We start from the raw sequence: 21,612 nt of genomic DNA, 5'->3' as shown, positions 1-21,612 counted from the left end.
ACATGGATCGGTTGCCTCCAACCAGGGCCAGGGACTGAACTGAAACAGAGGTACATGCCCTTGACCGGAATCAAACCTGTGATTCTTTGATCCACGGGCCGACACTCTAACAGCTGAACCAAACTGGCCAAGGCTGGATGCATACATTTTTTATTATTAATTTATGTTACCTAAAACATCCAATAAATACTTACGTCAAAGAAGATGAATCCGATTAGGGATAAAGAATGCATGTATCACTTCAAGAACTTGATTGTAATTCTTTTGGATATATACTCAGAATTGGGAATCTGAACAAATCAGAACCTTTGAACCTTTGGTAGGAGTGTAAAATGGTGCAACAACTATGGAACATAGTATGTAGGTTCCTAAAAAAATTAGATATACAATTACCATTTGCCCCTCTCTTTTTGAAGAACACTGAATACAGCAAAGGAAACAGAGTAGAAAAAAAGTAAAACAAACAAACAAAGCCAAAGGGCATTAAGAAAAAAAATGGAGTAATTAGATAATTTCACAAATCAAAATCTAAAAGCAGGGCGCCAGCATTTGAAGAGCATAATAATTTATGAGGGAACTAAAACATTATCCATAAAAAATGATTAATAGAGATTATGTATTGAAAAAACTACCTTTCTTGTCCTTCCAATGCACCAAATATGCCATATTTCTTTCCTCTCTGCATCACTGTGCGTAGGTCCCTATGCTAAATAAATCTGACCTATTGGGGCAAATTCTGGTAAGCATCTTTTGTAGAATACTGCATCGATAAATATGATTTCAGTTTCTGTGTGCTATAATTTAAAATTATAGAAGAATGAGAATTTGATAAATCGGATGGGGTAAACTAGATAACCCCTGGATAGAAAAAAGGTTTTGTGAATGTTCATTGAAAAAAATGTACATAAATCCAAGATACAGTTGCTTTGACATTTCTTTAAAGTCAAAGTTCTGACTTGAGAATTAGAGTGGCAAATGTTTTACTTAGATTATAAAAAGCATATATTATTTATTTACTTAGAAATATTGATTTTATTTGTATCTGAATTTCTAACTCAATCTTCCTCTTCACATATTTTGAGAAAGAATTTCATTTTCTACTCACACAAGCTACATTTGAGGGCAGAAAAATAATCTCCAGTAAGTCACTGAGGAGAGAAAAATTGTGCTCATCATACTTCACCCATACTGGGCTTTTTTACTCTCTAAAGAATTTTACAAAAATGTTAACTTTAAGAAAATAGAATGACCTAAAAAGGGAGAATTATATAAAAGAAAGGCGGAATTAATTCTTCAGGGATGCACAGAGCATAATATGAAGCATGTGGGAGAAAGCAGCACACGGGAATGGATGATAGCAATCAGCAGCAGCATGACTCTGAAGAAAACACTGTGGCTGCAAGGCAAGGCAACAGCATTTCTGGAGACAGAAACAGGCACTCCTGGCAGAGTCTAAAATAATAATTTGTCAAATGGCTTACAAGAGTGTCAGAACAGAAGGGGCAGCTGGCCACTGTGTATTTTATCACAGTTGTACATATGGGACATAATAACAGCAATCCAAACCATCAGTTGAAGGACAAATACATAATTAAAATGTAAATAAAATACATATTTATATAAAGGTACATTTAATCAGCCCTAGCTATTCCCAGTTAATGTTTTTAGGTTTTTTGGTTTTTTTAAAAGATTTTTACTCTATCTATACCACATATTTATGTAACATGATATACTTAATATATTATATGGCATAATTGCAATATAATGTTATTTTGCACTAGATGTAAACTTCGTAAGTCCCAAGGCCTATGACTATTTGCCTGGTCTTTGGAAATTGTCAATTATTATTTATATTAATACCAACTCTGCATTTTAGCTCTCATACAACTCTCCATGCTCAGGGATTAGAAGAAAAAAATAATTGTTCACATAATTTCCTCCTTCTCCCCCAACTACTTTCAATTTATTTTTATACATAAAATTATATAATGATTCTAGAACATATTTGGAATATAATTAAGGGTTAGTTTCCTCTCAGTTTAAAAAAGAAACAAATAAGGGTTGGAAGGTCGCAGCAGCCAGAGGTTTAGGAAAGTTTCTTTCGAGCTGCAGCCAGGAAGGCTGTGTTCAGGCTGCGAGCAGCTGGCATAGCCCCAAGAAGCCAGATGCCACCTCTCTAGCAGGTAGCAAGGCTCTTGGCCTGCATGGGGGCTTCCTGGTGGCTGTCAATCAAGAGCGTGGGGAGGGCCCAGGGTTCTGCTTGCCAGAAGGGGTCCCAGAAGGAGGAGCCTGTGAAAAAGCACTGTTGGCCCAAGGCCAAGAAGAAAAGATCCTGCCAAAGTGTCCCAAAGAACAGGTCACTGCTATGTGCGCTTCCTGAATGAGCGTCACCAGCAGATCCACAGGCTCCATCCCGACATGTCCTTTCCTAAGACCATCAAGATGCTGGGGAAACTGTAGCCAGTGGAGAATCAGTGGTACCTGGAGGAGGCCCAGAGGAAGAAATAGCAGTACTTGAAGGAGCTGCAGACAGACCAGCGGTCGGAAGCCTTCAAGATGGGCATGGAGTAGATCCAGGAAAAGAAGATCAAGAAACAGGACTCGGGCTGTGCTCATGAATACAGTCTTGTATGAATGGACACAAGGGTGGGCACTGCAATGGCTTCTCCACCTTTGACCTCCTCATTTTCCCTGAAGAATTGCTGGACCAAAACAAAGCATGGGAGGCAGAGCTGCTGGAAGATGAAGATTGCTTTGGAGGAACAGAAGGCAGTAGGCAGAGGCACACGCAGAGCAGGAACTGCACACAAGGGCCTGGACACAGCAGGAGCAGGTGCTGGAGGAGGGGTTGACTCTAGCACTGCAACAGCTCGGGGCCACACTAGATCCTTACTACCAACTTTGTCTCACTGACGCTGCTTCCACGGTCTGGGCTTCCACATCGCCAGGCTGCAGGGCGCCATGAAGGATGACCCCGCCCAGTACCAGAAGCTCAGTATCTACATCATGAAGATCCTGGTCCATGCCGCAGTGAGCATCTATAAGGGTGTAGGTCACTCACACCTCCACCCAGAGAAGACCAAGCTCTGGTCATAAACCCTCCCCTACTCACCCCACAGAGGAAGGTCAGAGATCCACCCTTTAGGACCAGATCTGATCCTGCACCTTGGGGGCTCCAGCCTTCCTAAAATTAAATTTCTACAGCATCCCTGTAGCTTACATCCTCCTAGAACCCCAAACCCAGAAAAGTCACCCGCCATACACAACACATGTAGAATCCCATGACCTCACAGGGATGCCATGTTACAGGGATGTGAGAACACCACACATGAATAGCATAATACTTGACACAGGGGTATACACAGCAGCTGAGAGACAGGTACACTGGCTCTCCAGGATCTGCCCTATTATACAGGGAGGGACTCCCCATAGGGTCTGACCACAAGTGCCCCACACATGTAGGCCAAGTTCTCATGCTTGGGTGAGGGCTCTCTGCATGTGTCCCTAGAATTCCTGCACCCCAGAATGGGAGCCTGGTACTGACTCCCTACTCTCCTCCAGTTGAGGAACCCTGGGGAGGCAGCTCCTTTTCTACTGCTTAATTTAGATTTTTTTTTTATCCTCTTCTGAGGAAATTTTTCCATTTTTTGTTCAGATAGAGTGGGAGGAAAAGAGAGGAAGAGAGAGAGAGAGAAACATCGACATAAATGGGATACACTGAGTGGCCACCTCCCGCACAGGGACAAACCACAACCGAGATACACGCCCCTAGTGGGATCTGAACCCAGGTCTCTCTGGACTGCAGGCCGACACTCCCACCACTGAACCAAACCGGCCAGGGCTAAATCTAGATTTTTTAAACTTGCCATCTCTTGGCCTGCTGGAATCAGTGCAATCATAATGAACCACAAGCTGGTTGGAGTGAGAGGGAGCCTTGCAAGACAGCAAGAACTCCCAAACTCTGGACACCTTCTATTTATTGTCAGATTTGTACCCCCAGATGAAAATAATTTTCTTGAAGCCAACAGATCACAAATCCTTATTTTCACCCAGTACACCTGGGTGAGCCAGGTTTCCCACCCGGGTCAGGTGAGAGTGCTTAACATAGGATTACAACACATCCATCTTCCATTCCCCCAACCCCACATCTCCTCCTTTCTGTTTTCTTGCAAATTTGGAAACTCCACTGTGTAGTGGTCAGGAGCATCATCACTCGTTTTTCGATCTTCTGCATAGAGGACATCAGTCAATAGAGTCCTCAGAGACTCACTTCTAGTCTTTGGGCTGGAAAGGATGCACAAGGCCAGAGGCGGGCACAGGCAGGGTGTCGCGGATGAGTTAATGGACAGCTTTCTGGGTGGACTGCAGAGCCCACAAGAACTGCAAGAGAACAACGGGAAGCAGAGTGGTTCAATTTTCAATGTTATTTTTTTTAATTAACTTATTTTTATTAGAAATGTTTCTCCGAAAACAAAAAATGGCGGCGGAGTGAACGGAAGCTACACAGACCGTCTCCCAGAACCAAACTGTAATTACAACTATAACACAGACAAATTGATGGGAAAAAGCAACAGAAAAGCAGCTTCGAGGACCATATAACGAGGGACACCGACTTGATCCTGGTAGGATTGTGAAGGCGTGAGACGGGGGGTGGGAGACCTCGGTTGGCACCTTGGCAGCGGCCTCAGCTGGGAGCAGCGCCAGCGGGTTACACTCCCAGGCGGCTCCACAGCACAGAGCCGGGACAGAGGCTAAAACAGCCGCAGCCACTCACCTTGGACTCCGGCAGAGGGAGGGCAGACTGGACTGGAACTGTGTGGGACACTCGGGATTTGGGGGGCGCTCAGAGCTTTTGCTGAGTGGCAGCCACGCAGGATGGTGGCCATATTGCTCCTTCCCAGGGCTCTGGGGAGAGGCAGCAGCCCCTCCTTCGAAGATCCAACCCCAGCCTGTGGGCCATTGAAGGACTAATGAATGCTGATTAACAGCCAGCATTTGCCCCACCCTCATGAAATCCCCCTGTGCTGAGCACCTGAGGGCGTTTTTCAATCAACTGACAACCCAAAACTCATCAAGTAACCTCCACTGCTAGACTCCAGGCAAAAAGCTAGGATAACAGTACCTTTCCTGGGCTCACAACTTTAACCAGGAAAGTAAGACTTGACAGTGGTGTTTAACATGGGTCCTCCCTCGCTCATCTAAACCCAGGAGAGGGAGCCACAAACAGCAGAACACCAACAACCAAGAAAAAACTTGACACGCTCCAGAATCCACTGTGATAGCCAAAATGGTGAAACACAGAAACAGAAGCCAAATGAAAGAGCAAGAGACCTCCACCATAGATGAGATCAATGTGGAGCAATTAGGCATGTTAACAGAGCTAGAATTCAGAGCCATGATCTTGAGGAAGCAGAACAGCATGAGTAAGGACATAGAGACACTGAAAATAAACCAATTGGAAATTAAAAACTATCAAGAAGAGATAAAAAATGACATATCAGAAATGAAAAACACATTGGAAGGTTTAAAAAGCAGAGTAGAGGAAGCTGAGGACTGGATCAGTGAATTAGAAGATAGGGTAGAAAAAATCAACCAATCAGAAAAACAAAAGGAAAAAAAACTATTAAAAAACAGGAAGACAGCTTAAGAGAACTGTGGCACAACTGGAAACGTAATAATATTCGCATCATAAGAGTCCCCGAAGAAGAAGAAAATGAGCAAGGGATAGAGAATATATTCAAAAAAATAGTGAGAGAAAACTTCCCTACTTTGGTGAAGGAAGAAGGCATTCAAGTTCAAGAAGCACAGAGAGTCCCAAGTAAGAAGAACCAAAACAGGCCCACACCAAGACACATAGTAATTAAAATGCCACACATTAAAGACAAAGAGAGACTCCTAAAAGCAGCAAGAGATAAGCAACAGGTTACCTACAAAGGAAACCCCATAAAGCTCTCAGCTGACTTCTCACAAGAAACACTACAGGCCAGAAGGGAATGGCATGAAGTAATCAAAGTCATGAAAAACAAGAATCTGAATCCAAGACAACACTACCCAGCAAGGCTATAATACAAAATAGAAGGTCAAATAAAGAGCTTCCCAGACAAAAAAAGGCTAAGGAAATACATTAGCACCAAACCACCACTGCAAGAAATTTTAAAAGGACTGCTGTAATTAGCGGTAGAAATGGGAAGAAAAATAGAACCACACTAAACAAAAATGGCAATAAATAAGTACATATCAATAATCACCTTAAATGTAAATGGATTGAATGCTCCCATAAAAAGACACAGAGTAGCTGATTGGATAAGAAAGCATGACTCAACTATATGTGGTTTACAAGAGATCCAACTCACAACAAAAGACTCACGTAGGTTGAAAGTAAAGGGATGGTAAAAAATTTTACAAGCAAATGGAAAGCAAAAGAAAGCTGAGGTAGCAATTCTCATATCTGATAAAATAGATTTCAAAATGAAGACCATAACTAGAGACAAAGAAGGCCACTACATAATATTGAAAGGATCTACCCAACAGGAAGATATAACCTTGATAAACATATATGCACCCAATATAGGAGCACCAAAATATATTAAAAATCTTCTGGAGGACTTCCAAGGAGAAATTGACAACAATACAACCATAGCAGGGGACTTCAACACCCCGTTGACAGCACTGGATAGATCCTCTAGGCAAAAAATTAGCAAGGAAACAGAGACTCTAAATGAAGCACTAGACCAAATGGATTTAATAGATATCTACAGTGAATTACACCCCAAAACTACAGAATACACATTCTTCTGAAGCGCACATGGGACACTCTCAAAGATAGACCACATGATAGGACACAAACTAAATCTCTACAAGTTCAAGAAGATTGAAATCATATCAAGCATATCTCAGATCACAATGGCATGAAACTAGAAATCAATTGCAACAAGAACATGCAAACACATTTCAACACATGGAGGCTAAATAGCATGTTATTAAACAATGAATGGGTCACCAAGGAGATCAAGGAAGAAATTAAAAACTTCCTGGAAACCAATGAAAATGAACACACAACAACACAAAATCTATGGGATGCAGCGAAAGCAGTTCTGAGAGGGAAGTTCATAGCACGACAGGCCTACCTCAAGAAACCAAAAAAATTTCTAATTGACTGTCTAACCTCACAACTTAAAGAATTAGAAAGCAAACAAAAAGAAAAGCCCAGAGCAAGTAGAAGGAAGGGAATACTAAAGATCAGAGCAGAAATAAATGACATAGAGACCAAAAAAACAATTCAAATGATCAATGAAACAAAGAGCTGGTTTTTTTCGAAAAGAGAAACAAGATTGATGGAACCTTAGCTGGACTCACCAAGAAACAAAGAGAGAGAACCCAAATACACCAAATCAAATATGATAGAGGAGAAGCAACAACCAACACCACGGAAATACAAAAGATCGTTAACAACTATTATGAACAACTATATGGCAACAAATTCAATAATCTAAGCAAAATGGACAAATTTCTAGAAACACACAGACTCCCAAAACTGGACCCGGAAGACATAGAAAACTTCAACAGGCCAACAACAACTAAGGAAATTGAAGATGTAATCAAGACTTTCCCAGCAAACAAAAGCCCAGGCCCAGATGGCTTCAAGGGGGAGTTTTACCGAACATTCAAAAAAGAACTAACACCCATTCTCCTCAAACTATTTCAAAAAATTCAAGAAGAAGGAAGACTTCCAAACACGTTCTATGAGGCCAGCATAATTCTAATTACAAAACCAGAAAAAGACACTATGAAGAAAGAAAACTACAGGTCAATATCCCTGAAGAACATAGACGCTAAAATCCTGAACAAAATATTAGCAAATCGGATCCAGAAATACATCAAAAAAATTTTTCACCATGACCAAGTGGGGTTCATTCCAGGGATGCAAAGCTGGTACAATATTCGCAAATCAATAATTGTGATACACCACGTAAACAAAAGGAAGAATAAAAGCCACATGATCATATCAATAGATGCTGAAAAAGCATTCGACAAAATCCAGCATTCATTTCTGCTAAAAACGCTCAGCAATGTGGGAATAGAGGGATCATATCTCAACATAATAAAGGCCATATATGAAAGACCTACAGCCAACATCATACTCAATGGACAGAAACTAAAAACATTTCCATTAAGAACAGGAACAAGACAGGGATGTTCACTTTCGCCACTGTTATTTAACATTGCACTGGAAGTCTTAGCAACAGCAATCAGACATGAAGAAAAAAATAAAAGGGATCCATATTGGAAAGGAGGAAGTGAAACTGTCATTATTTGCAGATGACATGATATTATACATAGAAAACCCTAAAGACTCCATCAAAAATCTACTAGACTTAATAAATGAATTTGGCAAAGTAGCAGGATACAAAATTAACGTCAAGAAATCGACAGCATTCTTGTACACGAATGATGAACTCTCAGAAATAGAAAATGAAAAAACAATCCCATTTACCATCACGCCAAAAAAATTACGATACCTAGGAATAAACTTAACCAAAGAAGTAAAGGACCTATTCGCAGAAAATTACAGGTCATTCAAAAAAGAAATAGAGGAAGATATAAAAAACTGGAAGCATATATGCTGTTCATGGATTGGAAGAATTAACATCATTAAAATGTCCATACTACCCTAAGCAATCTATAGATTCAATGTGATCCCCATCAAAATACCAACGACATATTTCATAGAACTAGAACAAATACTTCAAAAGTTCATATGGAACCAAAAAAGACCCCGAATAGCCACAGCAATCTTGAAAAACAAGAACAAAGTAGGTGGGATCACAATACCAGATATCAGGTTATACTACAAAGCGACTCTTACCAAAACCGCCTGGTACTGGCACAAGAACAGGCATATATACCAGTGGAACAGAACTGAAAACCCAGAAATGGACCCAAGGCAATACGCTCAATTAATATTTGACAAAGGTGGCAAGAGCATACAGTGGAGTAAAGACAGCCTCTTTAATAAATGGTGTTGGGAAAATTGGACAGCTACATGCAAAAAAATGAAACTAGACCATCAACTTACACCATACACAAAATAAATTCAAAATGGATAAAAGATTTAAATATGACCCATGAATCCATAAAAATTCTAGAAGAAAATGTAGGCAACAAAATTTCGGACATCATACGGAGCAGAATTTTCACTGATACATCACCTATGGCAACAGAAACAAAGAAAAAAATGAACACATGGGACTACATCAAACTAAAAAGCTTCTGCACAGCAAAAGAAACAATCATCAAAATGGAAAGGCAATCCACTGTATGGGAGAACATCATTGCCAATGATGTATCAGATAAGGCGTTAATTTCCAATATATATAGAGTGCTCATACAACTCCACAAGAGGAAGACAAAGAACCCAATTTAAAAAATGGGCAGAGGAGCTGAAAAGACACCTCTCCAAACAGGACATACAAATGGCCAAGAGACATATGAAGAAATGCTCAACATCACTAATCATCAGAGAGATGCAAATTAAAACAACAATGAGGTATCACCTCACACCTGTCAGAATGGCCGCCATCAACAAATCATCAAACAACAAGTGTTGGCGAGGGTGTGGAGAAAAGGGGACTCTAATACACTCCTGGTGGGAATGCAGACTGGTGCAGCCACTGTGGAAAACAATATGGTGTTACCTCAAAAAATTAAAAATTGAACTTCCATTTGACCCAGTGATCCCACTTCTAGGAATATACCCTAAGAAGCCTGAATCACCAATCAGGAAGAATATATATACCACCATGTTCATAGCAGCACTATTTACAATAGAGAAGAACTGGAAACAGCCCAAGTTTCCATCAGTAGACGAATGTATAAAAAAGCTGTGGTACATATACACAATGGAGCACTATGCAGTGGTAAGAAAGAAAGATCTCTTATCCTTTGAGATAACATGGAGGGACCTGGAAAGTATTATCCTAAGTGAAATAAGCCAAGCAGAAAAAGACAAATACCACATGATCTCACTTATATATGGAATATAATGAACATAACAGTCTGAGGAATACAGTAGACCCAGAAACATGGAAGTAGGGCACAGACTGACATCCCTCTGAAGAGGGGGAGGAGGGGGTGTGAAGAGATACACCACAGAACTTATATGCATGTATGCATGACCAATGGACATGGACAACTAAGCCGGGAACGGGGCGGGGGTGGGGTGGGAAGGGGGGTGCCAATGGGGTAAAAAAGGTAAAATATCTGAAACAAAAAAATAAATAATGAATTTAAAAAAAAAAAAGAAGACTGAAACACCAATCAGAAAGAATATATGTACCCCCATGTTCCTAGCAGCACTATATACAAAAGCTAAGATCTGGAAACAGCCCAAATGTCCATCAGTAGACGAATGGATAACAAAGCAGTGGTACATATACACAATGGAGTACTATGCAGCTGTAAGAAAGAAAGATCTCTTATCCTTTGAGACGACATGGAGGGACCTGGAAAGTATTATCCTAAGTGAAACAAGCCAAACAGAGAAAGACAAGTATCATATGATGTTACTTATTTGTGGAATATAACGAACATAACAGTCTGAGGAATGGGGGAGTCTCAGAGATGTGGAGGTAGGGTACAGACTGACAATCCCCAGAAGAGGGGATGGTGGGGGAGAGATAAACCACAGAACTTATATGCATATGTGCATGAACAATGGACATGGACAGCAAAGCTGGGGACAGAGCGGGGAGGGAAGAGTGGGGGGAATCAGTGGGGGGAAAAGGAGAAACATCTGTAACAAAAATAAATTAATTAATTAATTTAAAAAAAAAAAGAGTGCAAAGGAAAAGCAGGGATGCGAAGCAGGGGTTGTGCCCTTTCCTGCCTCTTGCACAGAGACTCTCCCTATTGGGTTGTTTCCTTCTAGTTCTCCCTTTTCCCAGGGGGCCTAAGGAGCTGTGCTGAAGGAAAGGGAAGGAAGGGGCAGACAAAGAGTTGTGACTGTTATAGAAACAAAATAATTGCTTACCTGGAAGAAGAGAGACCTCTTGTAGTAAACAATGACAACAAAAACTGCCAAAGGCTCCGAAAATGATGGCATAGAAACTATAGTAGGTGCAGCACAGCAAGAATATCATGTTATATAGCGTTAATATATAAATGCTTCTGTGGTGGTCAGTTTGAAACGTTAACTTGGTTTGGTTATCTGTCGTTTCTGTTCAAACACTAACTCATGATTTTGCCCTGAAGGTATTTTGTTGATGTGATTCAAGTCCATAATCAGGTAGCCCTGAGTAATGGCGATTACCCTAGGTAACCCTGATTCCTTCAGCTGAAAGGCCTGAAGAGCAGAGCTGAGGCTCAGAGCTCATGCCTGAGAGTTCCCGCTGCCCCTCCTGCAGATTTCTGGGATTTCTGACTCCTCCTTTCTGACCCCACAATGGCGTAAGCCAATTCCTTGCAATAAATCTCTTAATAAAAAAAAAAAAAAAAAAGAAGAAGAAGAAGAAATGTTTCTCCTTTTCCCCCCACTGATTCCCTTTCCCCCCTCTCTCCCTGCCCTGTGCCCAGCTTTGGTGTCCATTGTTCATGCATACATGCATATTGGTTCCGTGGTTTATCTCTCCCCCTACCCCCTTGTCTAGAGATTGTCAGTCTGTACCCCATGTACACGTCTATGGCACTACCTCGTTCCTCATTTTGTTATGTTCATTATATTTCACAAATAAGTGAGATCACTTATTTGATCTCTAGCTTGTTTTGCTTTGGATAATACTTTCCAGGTCCCTCCATGTCATCTCAAAGGATAAGAGATCTTTTCTTCTTACAGCTGCACAGTACTCTATTGTGTATATGTACCACAGATTATTTATCCATTTGTCTACTGATGGACACTTGGGCTGTTTGCAGATCTTAGCTATTGTAAATAGTGCTGCTATGAACATGGGGGTACATATATTCTTTCTGATTGGTGTTTCAGGCTTCTTAGGGTATATTCCTAGAAGTGGGATCACTGGTCAAATGGAGTTCAATTTTTAGTTTTCTGAGGAAACCCATTTTGTTTCCATAGTGGCTGCAGGAGTCTGTATTCCCACCAGCAGTGTACTAGAGTCCCCTTTTCTCCACACCCTCGCCAAAGCTTGTTTGATGATTTGTTGATGGCGGCCACTCTGGGAGGTGTGAGGTGATACTCTATTGTTGTTTTAATTTGCATCTCTCTGATGATTAGTGATGTTGAGCATTTCTTCATATGTCTCTTAGCCATTTATATGTTCTGTTTGAAAAGGTGTCTATTTAGTTCCTGTGCCCATTTTTTAATTGGGTTTCTTGTCTTTCTTTTGTTGAGGCATATGAGCACTTTACATATTTTGGAAATTAACCCCTTATTTGGTGTGTTGTTGGCAATTATGCTCTCTCATAGAGTGGGTTGCCTTTCTATTTTAGTGATTGTTTCTTTTGCTGTGCAGAAACTTTTGAGTTTGATGTGTTCATTTTCTCCTTTGTTTCTGTTGCGTTAGGTGATGTATCAGTGAAAATTCTGCTGCATATGATGTCTGAAATTTTGTTACCTACATTTTCTTCTAGGATTTTTATGGATTCATAACTCACATTTATGTCTTATATTCATTTTGAATTTATTCTTTTTTTTTTTTTTTTTTTTTTTTTTTTTTTTGGTACGTACCCCTAGTGGGAACCAAACCTGGAACTCTCTGGTCTGCAGGCCAATGCTCCAACCACTGAGCCAAACCAGCCAGGGCTTATTGTGAATTTATTCTTGTGTATGGTGTAAGTTGATGGTCTAGTTTTATTTTTTTGCATGTAGCTGTCCAATTTTCCCAACACTATTTATTAAAGAGGATGTCTTACTCCACTGTATGCTCTTGCCACCTTTGTCAAATATTAATTGAGCATATTGTCTTGGATCCATTTCTGGGTTCTCTATTCTGTTCCATTGATCTATGTGCCTGTTCTTGTGCCAGTACCAGGCTGTTTTGATTACAGTGGCTTTGTAGTATAAAATGAAATCCGATAATGTGATCCCTCCAACTTTGTTCTTTTTTTTCAAGATTACTGCGGCTATTCGAGGTCTTTTTGGTTCCATATGAACTTTTGAAGTGTTTGTTCTAGTTCTGTAAAGTATGTCATTGGTATTTTGATGGGGATTGCATTGAATCTATAGATTCCTTTGGGTAGTGTGGACATTTAATGATGTTAATTCTTCCAATCATGAACAAGGTATGTGCTTTCACTTTTTTATATCTTTCTCCATTTCTTTTTTCAATGTCCTGTAGTTTTCTGTGAAGATGTCCTTTACTTCTTTATTAAGTTTATTCCTAGGTATATTAATTTTTTGGCTGCAATGGTAAATGGGATTTTTTTTTTTTTTTAGTTTCTCTTTCTATGAATTCATCATTGGAGTATAAGAATGCCATCTATTTCTTGATGTTAATTTTGTATCCCGCTACTTTGCCAAATTCATTTATTAAGTCTAATGAATTTTTGATAGAGTCTTTGAGGATTTTTATGTATAGTATCATGTCATTTGCAAATAATGACAGTTTCACTTCCTCCTTTTCAATATGGATCCCTTTTATTTTTTCTTCATGTCTGATTGCTGTGGCTAAGACTTCCAGTGCTATGTTAAATAAGAATGGCGAAAGTGGGCATCCTTGTTTTTTTCCTGTTCTTAAGAAAAATGCTTTTAGTTTATGGTCATTGCGTCTGATCTAGGCCGTAGGTCTTTCATATATGGCCTTTGTTATGTTGAAATATGATCCCTCTATTCCCATATTGCTGAGCGTTTTATCAGAAATGGGTGATGGATTTTGTCGAATGCTTTTTCAGTGTCTATTGATATGGTCATATGATTTTTATCTTTCATTTTGTTGACGTGGTGTATCACATTTATTGATTTGCAAATATTGTACCAGCCTTGCATTTCTGGGATGAATCTCACTTGGTCAGGGTGAATACTTTTTTTTGATGTATTGCTGGATTTGATTTGCTAATATTTTGTTCAGAATTTTGGCATCTATGTTCATCAGGGATATTGGCCTGTAGTTTTCTTTGTTTGTAGTGTCTATTTCTGGTTTTGGAATTAGAATTATGCTGGCCTCCTGAAAGAAGTTTGGAAGTCTTTCTTCTTTTTTAATTTTTTGAAATAGTTTAAAGAGAATGGGTATTAGTTTTTCTTTGAATTTTTCGTAAAATTTCCTCATGAAGCTGTCTGGGCTGGGGCTTTTGTTTGCTTAGAGACTCTTGATTACATCTTCAATTTCTTTTGTTGTTATTGGTCTGTTCAAGTTTTCTATCTTTTCTCAGTTCAGTTTTGGGAAACTATGTATTTCTAGAAATTTGTCCATTTCACTTAGATTGTCAAATTTGTTGCCGCATAATTGTTCATTATATTTGTTAACAGTCCTTTGTATTTCTGTGGTGTCAGTTATCATTTCTCCTCTTTCATTTCTGATTTTGTGTATTGCGGTTCTCTCTCTTTGTTTCTTGGTGAGTTTAGCGAAGAGTCCATCAATCTTGTTTATGTTTTCAAAGAATCAGCTCTTTGTTTTATTAATCCTTTGAATTGTTTTTTTGGTCTCCATGTCATTTATTTCTGCTCTGATCTTTACTATTTCCTTCCTTATACTTGCTCTGGGGTTTTGTTTTTGTTTGTTTTCTAGTTCTTTAAGTTGTGAGGTTAGATAATCTATTACAAATTTTTTTGGTTTCTTGAGGTAGGCCTGTAGTGCTATGAACTCCCTCTCAGAACTGCTTTCAATGCATCCCATAGATTTTGTGTTGATGTGTGTTCATTTTCATTGGATTCCAGGAAGTTTTTAATTTCTTCCTTGATCTCCATGGTAACCCATTCATTGTTCAATAACATGCTATTTAGCCTCCATGTTTTCAAATGTATTTGCATGTTATGGTTGCAATTGATTTCTAGTTTCATGCCACTGTGATCTGAGTAGGTGCTCATACTAATTTCAATCTTCTTGAACTTGTAGAGACTTAGTTTGTGCCCTAATATGTGGTCTATCTTCGAGAATGTCCTATGTGCACTTGAGAAGAATGTGAATTCTGCAGTTTTGGGGTGTAATTTTCTATAGATATCTATGAAATTCATTTGGTCTAGTGCTTCACTTAGAGTTTGTGTTTCCTTGTTAATTTTTTGTCTAGATGATCTATCCAGTGTTGTCAGTGGGTGTTAAAGTCCCCTGCTATGATTGTATTGTTCTTGATTTCTCCTTTGTAGTCCTCCAATAGATTGTTAATATATGTTGGTGCTCCTTTATTGGGTGCATATATATTTATCAAGGTTATATCTTCCTGTTGGATAGATCCTTTCAATATTATGTAGTGGCCTTCTTTGTCTCTAAGTATGGCCTTCATTCTGAAATCTATTTTATCAGATATGAGTATTGCTACCCCTGCTTTTTTTTCTTTCCATTTTCTTGGAATATTTTTTTCTACCCCTTCACTTTCAACCTATGTGAATCTTTTGTTGTGAGGTGGGTCTCTTGTGAACAATATATATGTGAGTCATGCTTTCTTATCCAGTCAGCTACTCTGTGTCTTTTAATTGGAACATTCAGTCCATTCACATTTAATGTGATAACTGATATGTAATTATTTATTGCCATTTTTGTTTAGTGTGGTTGTATTTTTCTTTCTATTTCTTCTACTAATTACAGCAGTTCTTTTAGCATATCTTCCACTGCTGGGTTGGTGCTAATATATTTTCTTAGCCTTTTTTTTCTTTTGTCTGGAAAGCTCTTTATTTGACCTTCTATTTTGAATGATAGCCTTCTGGTTAAAGTAATCTTGGATTCAGATCCTTGTGTTTCATGACCTTGATTACTTCATGCCACTCTCAACTGGCCTGTAGTGTTTTTGTTGACAACTCAGCTGAGAGCCCTATGGGGTTTTCTTTGTAGGTAACTTGTTTATCTCTTGCTGCCTTTAGGACTCTCCCTTTGTCTTTAATTTTTGGCATTTTAATTATCATGTGTCTTGGTGTGGGCCTGTTTAGGTTCTTCTTACTCGGAGCTCTCTGTGCTTCTTGAACTCAAATGCCTTCCTCCTTCACCAAGTTAGGAAAGTTTTCTGTCACTATTTCTTTAAATATATACTCTAACTTTTGCCCATTTTCTTCCTCTTTGGGGACTCCTATGATGTGAATGTTAGTACGTTTTCAGTTGTCGCACAGTTCTCTTAAGCTAGCTTCCTGTTTTTAATTTTTTTTTTTTCTTTTGGTTTTCTGATTGGTTGTTTTTTTTTTTTACCCTGTCTTCTAATTTACTAATCCGGTCCTCAGCTTCCTCTACTCTGCTGGTTAGTCCTTCCAATGTGTTCTTTATTTCTGCTATGTCATTCTTCATTTCCACTTGGTTGGTTTTCAATGTTTCTATATTTTTTCTCATGGTTCTGATGTCCTTACTCATGCTGTTGAGCTTCCTCAAGATCATGGCTCTAAATTTTATCTCTGATAATTTGCTGAACTGCATTTCAGTTATCTCGTCTTTGATAGAGTTCTCTTGTTCTTTCATTTGGGATTTGTTTCTTTGTTTCACCATTTTGGCTGTCTCAGTGGGTTTTCAAGCCTGCCAAATTTTTCCTGTTGGTGCTGGTGTTCTGCTGTTTGTGGCCCCCTCTACTGGGTTTGGATGAGCTTGTGTGGGCTCATGTTAAACAAGTCTTACTTTCCTGGGTAGATTTACAAGCCCAAGAAAAGTTCAGATACCCTCTAGCTTTTTCCTGGATGCTAGTAATCTCAGTTACTCAGGGCCTTGGAATGTAGCCCTGGTGTTCTGCATAATAGAATTTCCAGAGGGTGGGATAAATGCTTGTTAATGAGCCTCAATTGTCATTTCTTTGTCTCACCTGGGAAAGGCTGAATCTCTGAGGGAGGAGGTTGCTGCTATTTGCCATAGCTCAGAGAAGGAGCACACTAGCTACTGTCCTTTGTGGTCACAGCTCAGCAAAAACTCTGAATGACTTCCAAAACTCGTGTGTCCCCACAGTGTTCCAGCCCATTCTGCCCTCCCATTGCCGTAGCCCCCAGGTGAGTGGCTGTAGCTATTTTAGTGTTCTTTCCTGGCTCTTGGCACTGTGGAGCAGGCTTGGTCTTTATTCCCTGAGGGCACTGCTCACAGCTAAGACTGCTGCTGTCTGTGGGCTCCCAGCACGCCACCCTTTGGACCTCCACAGATCCTACCATTGTCCCTGTTTATATGGTCCTGTCCTGCTGCTTTTCTGTTGCTCTTTTCTAAGGATTTGTCTTTATTTTAGTTGTAATTCTTGTTTGGTCCTGGAAGATCATCTTTGTAGTTTCCATTCAGTCCACTGCCATTTTCACATCCTCTTCCACCGGTTTTTAAAGTACATTTGTCTGAGGTTTCTTTTAAGGTCCTGTCTAAATTTTTCTTTAACTTGCATAGACCTTCTGTGAATTTCCTAGTGCTTTCCCTGGCATAAACCTGGGAGCTTGCTCAATCTATCTGCTGTCTGCACATGGCCCAGATCTCCTTCTCTTCCTCCCTACTCAGACCCACACATTTCTGCTCTTCTTTGCCTTCCACCTTTCCCTGAGGTTTTACTGGACATAACCTGCCTCTCAAAATTTAGTAAGCTTGGAATAACCTAAGTGAGTAGTCTGGTGCAGCTGGTTGACTAAAGTTTGACCTAAAACCTCTGGGACCAATAACCTCCCATCAAGCAGTGTCCACCATCCATTGATTCTTGGGTGGCTTGCTTCTGTTCAACCAGGTTATTTTCTGACCTAGTGTATCTGGAGAGGCCCCACTGGTTCCAGGGCTCTGGTCTATAGCAGATTTTCCTTGCCCCCTCAGAGAGCCTGTATCAGGGCTATGAGTTCAGGCAGTTGGGCTGAAGTTCCCCTAGTTTATGACTGATACCAAATGACATGGTCCAGAGTCATTGCCTCTGTCCCAGCACACCTGACCTCCTCCTGGACACAGCTGCTCCCATCCACAAACAACACCTCTTCCAATGATGGCAGTGGAACACCCCCAAGGCCTGAACAGGCTGTCTGCACCAGGTCGACCACCTCCAGGCAGTCCTGAAGAGGTTTCTCCAGGCCACCACGCAGGAGGCAGGCTGGCAGAATCGATGGCCAACATTTTGTAGAACTTGATGTGGGGCTGGCCTAGAGTGGCAGTGGCCAGCAATTGAACAGTCACTGGAGAAAATCACTTCTGAATAGTGGATATGGATACTCCAGCATGGCCAGAAACAAATGCATCATAGTATTTCTCCCATGGTCCATAGTCCTCTTTGAAGTCTAGGAGTAGGTTAGGGGCCCACTGGCCAGGACTGAGTCTGCTGTACCAGCATCCTTTACACCTATCCTAATCTTTTCTATCCCTAATTGGGACCTAGGCCTGCCATCTAGACCCTTCCTAGGGTGATTCTTCCCTGAGGGCCCCATTTCCCTAAAGGCTGCTTTTAATACCTTGGCTATTCTTTTGTCTTGTTTTTCCCCAGGGGTGTCTCTAATATATCTTTAGAGCTAATTAACCAATTTAGCCTTAGGCCTAACAGGGAAACAAGGTGAAAAGTGTCAAGGAAGCCCTCCCCTGTCAGGATTTGGGTCCCACCATGGGCAGAGAGATGGGAAAATTTCTTCCCACCCCAGGTTTACAAAATGACTCAGGAAAGCGGAGGGTCATACTTCGCACCCACACCTGAAATTCTTATTTTTAACTCCCCAAAGTTTAAAGAAGCCACCAAACCTGGGGTGGCAGACAGACAAGCTGCCCCAGCTGGCACGGAAGGAACACGCCCCTTCCGTGGACTGATCACCCTCCCTGGGGAACCCTGTGGCCTCTGGGTGATTGCTTGTGTGTCCACTTACCCACCATCCCTGTTTCCCAGGACAAGGGGCTCTCCACACTGACCCCAGACCCAAAGTGCAGTGCCACACAGGACACACAGAGCGGCCCACCAGCAGGGATGGCCCTAAAATAGAAATTATTCTGTTAACTGCCTGTAGCTACAAAATTTTGATATGGCTCTTCAGGTCCTTGTCTGATGGATGTAAGAACTAGCAATTTTTTTTTTCCTTTTGTTGGGAGCTCTTTTCAGGCCTACAAAGCACACATATTAATTACAGCTGTAGCAGAAGATGGTGGGGGAGTTATTAAGGATTCATTGCGTTTCTCGGCTTTTCTCAAGTCTTTCATTACACCTTGCTTCCTCACCTTATTAGCCTCCTGCAAAAGATTAAGGTAATTCCTAATCAGAGCCCAAAGAGTATATGTTTGGGCCAGAAACTTGTTCTGGCCTTTAGCTGTAACTCTGCCTCACAAGGTACTGCCCCACCTTGGCCCAGGTTTCTCTTGGGGCCCAGATTGGGGCCCACTATCAGTATATGTGCTCTAATCAAAACCTTTCTCAAATCTTTCTCTAAGAATGCTTCAAAATGCAACCCTATGAGGTATTCTGGGCACTAGGGCTGCTATCCATGATTAGAATAACCATAAGAAATTTGAGGGAGACACAGTAGAGAAACAGATAAGGACAAAAACAACGGAAGACACACAAGACAGAAACTTTTGCTTACAAACATCATGGAGCACAGTCACTCACACAGAATTATATTTACAGAGTCATACTCACACACCATTTAAATTTTCTTCCAGAAATTTCTTATCCTGAGCAGCGCCTATGCTGCTTGGGAGATGATCAGTCTTCCCTTCGGCCCCAGTGGTGGGTCTAATAAACAGGATTTTCCAGATTTGAACCCCACCTAACGTCTTAGGGGGGTTCCCAGGAGAGGAGAGGCTGTGCCGCGTTCTGCCCTCTCACTCTTATCCAGATAGACCAGTCACCCAGAATATACCTCTGGAGGCTTTACCAGGTCTCCTTTAATCTTTTTGGGGATGTCTTGGCATCTCCCGGCCACTGGTCAGAAATCCAAGTAGGATCTTCGGGGGCCTGGAACTCAGGGGGCGCCTCTCCTCAGGTCTATAGGGGTCCAGTGGCCAGATCAGGAAAGGCTGTTTGTCCCAAGCATCTAGCCCTTGGTGTAGCAAAACACCAGAGAATCTTACTTCAGAACATTGTTGCAAGTGCTTAAGGCTTTCCCAGATAATCCTAGAAGGAATTAAAGAGGGGCCATGGGACCGAGTCCGGGACTGAGTACGAGTTTTATGATCAGTGTCCAAGGTCAGCTGTGTCATTTGGGGAGTCAGGTTGAAGGGCAGGTCCTTCCTATTTATGGTAAGATTTTATCCACCAAGCTGCCAGCCACTTGGGACCTGTAGGAGACAAAACACAAGCATACTCCTGCCCCCAAGGCAGTGACTCTGCAGGATCTTGCCATTCAGGCCCTTGATGTGGATCTCTGTACCAGACTAAAGGCTTGGGCCCTGTGGCAGAAACCTTTTGTCGACATTTGGTAAAGGAACTTTGCAAACCATTCTCCTTTATGCTTTGCCTGAATTATTTAAAAACCTGATAAGGCAAACATTCGTGTACAGGTTGTTGATCTGGCTGTATTATAGCTGGGAAAGCCCTAAGGTCACTCTCTTTTCTGGCCTCTATAAGACAGCCCTCCATTGCTGGGCGAGGTGAAGCTAAGAAATCCTCCACAAAAGGTGGAGGAGGGGGAGAAAAGCTTCCCTCCTTTGGTGACCGTGTGGGAGCAGTTGGCTTCGGAGTTTCCTCCAAAGGGGAGGTTGGAGCTGCTTCGCTGCTGGGACTGATCTTTGGGAGCAGCTGCTATAATGCTCTAAGTACTGACCCCATGCTGTCTTACTGAAAACCTCTCAGGACACTAGGTATGTTGGCAGCTATCCCAAGCCAGGCACTGCTGGCTTGAGAAAACCTCTTTCTAGAGTGAAATTTCCTTAAGATCCTGATCACTCATTCACTTTCGCATACTGTTACATTGCTGATCATGAGGTTTTGCCGCTGTGTATATTACCACTTGCTGGTCCTGTTGAATTCTCGCTGCATACCAGAGTCACATCGGGGTCACCACTTGCCGTCTCTCGGCCTGCCAGGATCGGTGCAATTGTAATGAACCTACAGCCACACGCTGGTTGGAGTGAGAGAGAGCCTTGCAAGACAGCAAGAACTCCCGAACTTTGGACGCCGTCCTATTTATTGTCAGATTTGTACCCCCAGGTGAAAATCATTTTCTTGAAGCCAACAGATCACAAACCCTTATTTTCACTCAATATACCTGGGTGGGCCAGGTTTCCCCGCCCCCCCCGCCCAAGGTCAGGTGAGAGTGCTTAACACAAGGTTACAAAATATCCATCTTCCATCTCCCCAACCCCACATAAACTGAAAAAATGTAATTGGAATTTCAAAAGAAATAAAAAATTAAAATCATGTTGGTGTTACTTGTGATTCTGAATATGACAGAGTAGTTTAAGCATTATGCAAATAGTGTTAAGACCAATGTTCTTCAGGAAAATTATACAAAATATATGAAACAAAGGAAAAAAACAACCCTTTTTTATTATTATTATTTTGTCAATGTAAGGGAGATGCTGAAGCAACTGCACTAGGAGATCCAAGAGTCCTTAGGGAGGGGAAATGTAGAGATGTTAGTATACAGTCAACAATCACAATATTCTAGGC

At 41.1% G+C, this 21,612-nt stretch overlaps 1 pseudogene; it reads left to right on the top strand.

Annotated features, from left to right (window-relative positions):
• The first annotated feature begins 2,961 nt into the window (after positions 1-2,961).
• LOC118619672 overlaps positions 2,962-21,612 on the top strand; it is a 118,321-nt pseudogene continuing 99,670 nt past the window's right edge.

Source organism: Molossus molossus, unplaced genomic scaffold (genome assembly GCF_014108415.1).
Source record: "Molossus molossus isolate mMolMol1 unplaced genomic scaffold, mMolMol1.p scaffold_m16_p_7, whole genome shotgun sequence".
Taxonomy (NCBI): Eukaryota; Metazoa; Chordata; class Mammalia; order Chiroptera; family Molossidae; genus Molossus; species Molossus molossus.
The sequence above is the reverse complement of the archived record's forward strand: the minus strand, read 5'-3'. Positions and strand labels throughout refer to the sequence as shown.